General features: G+C 46.5%; 1 long non-coding RNA gene across 1 annotated transcript; it reads right to left on the minus strand.

Annotated features, from left to right (window-relative positions):
* Positions 1–222: 222 nt before the first annotated feature.
* On the minus strand, positions 223–2505 carry LOC120504170. The gene is made up of 3 exons (XR_005627959.1): positions 1949–2505; positions 1475–1592; positions 223–1122 (listed from the first exon to the last, which is right to left on the minus strand). It is a non-coding gene; the product is annotated as an uncharacterized LOC120504170 (long non-coding RNA).
* Between the last annotated feature and the right edge of the window lie 411 nt (positions 2506–2916).

A 2916-nucleotide genomic window follows, 5' to 3' on the forward strand; every position in this document is an offset into this window, starting at 1 on the left:
ACCCCCATCGCAGCTGACAAATGGCATTTCTTGCAGATTGCTACAGCTGCACTGCTGATGGACAAATACATGAGGATCAATTTCAGTTAAAAAAGACATTTATTACTAATTGATACACCCATACTGACAATACAGAACTATAGAAACCTCAATTTAGTTTAAAAACAGGAATTTTTTATATCATTACAACCACTCTCTGTAAAAATACACAAATACCAACTTCCGTTAACAAAATTTAATTTATTGCCAACCTTTAAAACAACTCACTATACACAAAGATCAATTAGGAGTTGAACAACTTAATTTATTACATATTACTAGAAAGGTATAGCCCGTATAGAAATACAAAAATATGAATTCTCTAAGTAGCCCTGTATCAAGTACTCATAGAATTATACATAGAACCGATAGAATTATACAAATATACCACTCCATAAGTATTGAAATAAAATGAAATACATCTATATATACATAAATACATATAAATAAATATATAAAAATCTACAGATGTAAATAGAGATTTAAAATAGCATATACATATAAAATTATATTTTTGTATGTATAGATTGTTTGTTATGTATCATTATGCCAAGCTAAATAACCATACAAATGCATCAATACAAATATACAGGTATACATCTGGACACTTATGTAAATATAATTACATATAGAAATGGGTCAATATACATATAAAAATAGACATATATACCTATGTAAATATCAATATAACTATTTAAAGAGCCATATGCCTATAACTGCATCAATATAAATAGATACCCACACAGCAAAAAACCTAGGAAATAAAACTAAACACAGATATAACAACATCCATGTATACTTAGATATGTATATAGACATAGATGTAATTACAAACACATGTATATATATGAATACATATATACATAATACATCCATAAATATAACAACATACATCTAGAAATATTCCTGTACAAATAGCAGCCTACATATGTAAATATCCATGTAATTATCACTGCCTTTGTGCAATCTTTAAAGAGAACTTCAAGAAGAGGGATCCCAACTGCCCCATCTTCAAAGCCTCTCCCTCGGCCTCTTCCTCCCGGGCAGAGCAGCTCCCCTGGACAGGGACAGCAGATGGGACATCTGGGAAGCAAAGGGAACACTGAGTCAGTATGGGGACATTTCCTTTGGCAGCAGTTGCACTTCCATCAGGGAAGAGGAAATGTCAGAGCCTCCCCAGGAGGGTCAGAAAGAGAAAGCAGCCGAGCGGGCCGGGCTGTGGTGAGCGCAGCCGCGGTGGGACCGTCCCGCAGCCCCGGCAGCCCGGCAGAGCCGGCACAGCTCCCGGGCCCTGCCGGCACAGCTGCCTTGCCCAAGGACAGCCCCTCTGCCAGCCGGGGCAGCTGCGCTGAGCAGCCCCAGCACGGGCAGGGCCCATGGCCACAGCCCACGCCAGCCTCAGCCCCACCCTGCCTCCCCGGCCCTGGGGCCTCACCCGGGCTCTCTCCAGGCTGGCAGCAGCAGGGCCTTGCTCCCTGCTCCTGCTCCCGGCCCTCGGCTTCTCCCTGCTGGCTCCCGGCAGTCTCCGGCGGTCCTCGAGGTCTTCATTGCAGCTGTGGCAAAAGTGGAGGCTCTGGAATTGGTTCCAAGGCCTGGCAGAGCTGCAGTCCCCGAGCCCTCTGTGCTCCCTGCTGGCCCCTCCATCCCCTCAGCCCCGCCATGCTCTCGCCAAACCCCCAGCCCCCTTCAGCTTCTCCAGCCCCTCACAGTCCTCTCACCTCCCTCAGTCCCTTCTGACCCATCCCGTCCCCTTAGACCCGCCACCCCCTCAGCCTGTGCCACTTGCCTGTCACCTCAGTGCCACCATGGCCCTGGGCTGCCCCACAGCCCTCAGCCCCAGCAGCAGCTCAGGGTCACCATCCATTCAGCGCCACCGCCCCCTCAGCCCCCTCAGCCCCCTCAGTCTCACCGTCCTTCAGCAGCTCCTCAGGGGACAGTGCCTGGGGCCACCGGCAGCTCCCAGCGCTCCAGGGACATCCGGGGCTGGAACTGCTGCTGCGCCCGGCCCGGCCGCCAGCTCGGACCCAGCCCAGGGAGAGGGGACACAGGGGGCACAGGGGGAAAAGCCAGAGGTGAGCGAGGAAGCAGAGCAGGGCAAGAGCTTAAAAAGAGGCTCACACATAACAATCTATGTAGCCAAACCCCCATATAAAATAGAAAAATGCATTTACAAATATATATATGTACATGTAACTATACAGAGCTATAAATGCAACTGTGCACACCTATAACAACACATCTAAAGCTTAACCATAAACATATAAAACGAAAAATAATTTAACTGTACAGATCTCTATCTGTATAGATATATAAATATAGTTACATAAATCTAGAAATACAACTACCTAGATAAATAAACATAACTGTATACATCTATAAATATAACTAGAGACAGAGGAATTCAACTTGCCCGATGTTCCAGGCTCTCCCTCTGTCTCTTCCTGCCACACTGGGCAGCTCTCCTGGAGAGGTCGATCACATGGGATCTGGGAAGCAAAGGGAACACTGAGTCAATATTGGCCCTTGTGCACGTGTTCCTTGAGCACCAATTGTCCTTCTAGCAGGCACTGTCAAAGATGGCCTGAAAGGCAAACTCTCACTTGGCAATTTGAAGCCTGCTCTTAAAAGAACAGGGATCCTTCCAAGGGTTCAAAACTGAACTGTGTAAAGTATTTAAGTATCCAGATAAAGCCTCAGCAAAGTCTTGAGCTTGAAACACAGACAGTCTCAGTGACAGAGAGACCTCAGTCCCCACTGAAATGGCTGAAGCTGAAGGCTGCTGGGAGCTGAGTTATGAACCAAACTGGGACACTCAGCTTGGTGACACAACTCCCACAAGGTCAGCTTTATTCCCTGCTCCCTTGCCACAGCAGAGGA

The sequence above is a fragment of the Passer montanus genome, unplaced genomic scaffold (genome assembly GCF_014805655.1).
Source record: "Passer montanus isolate IOZ18808 unplaced genomic scaffold, ASM1480565v1 scaffold288, whole genome shotgun sequence".
In the NCBI taxonomy this organism is placed as follows: domain Eukaryota; kingdom Metazoa; phylum Chordata; class Aves; order Passeriformes; family Passeridae; genus Passer; species Passer montanus.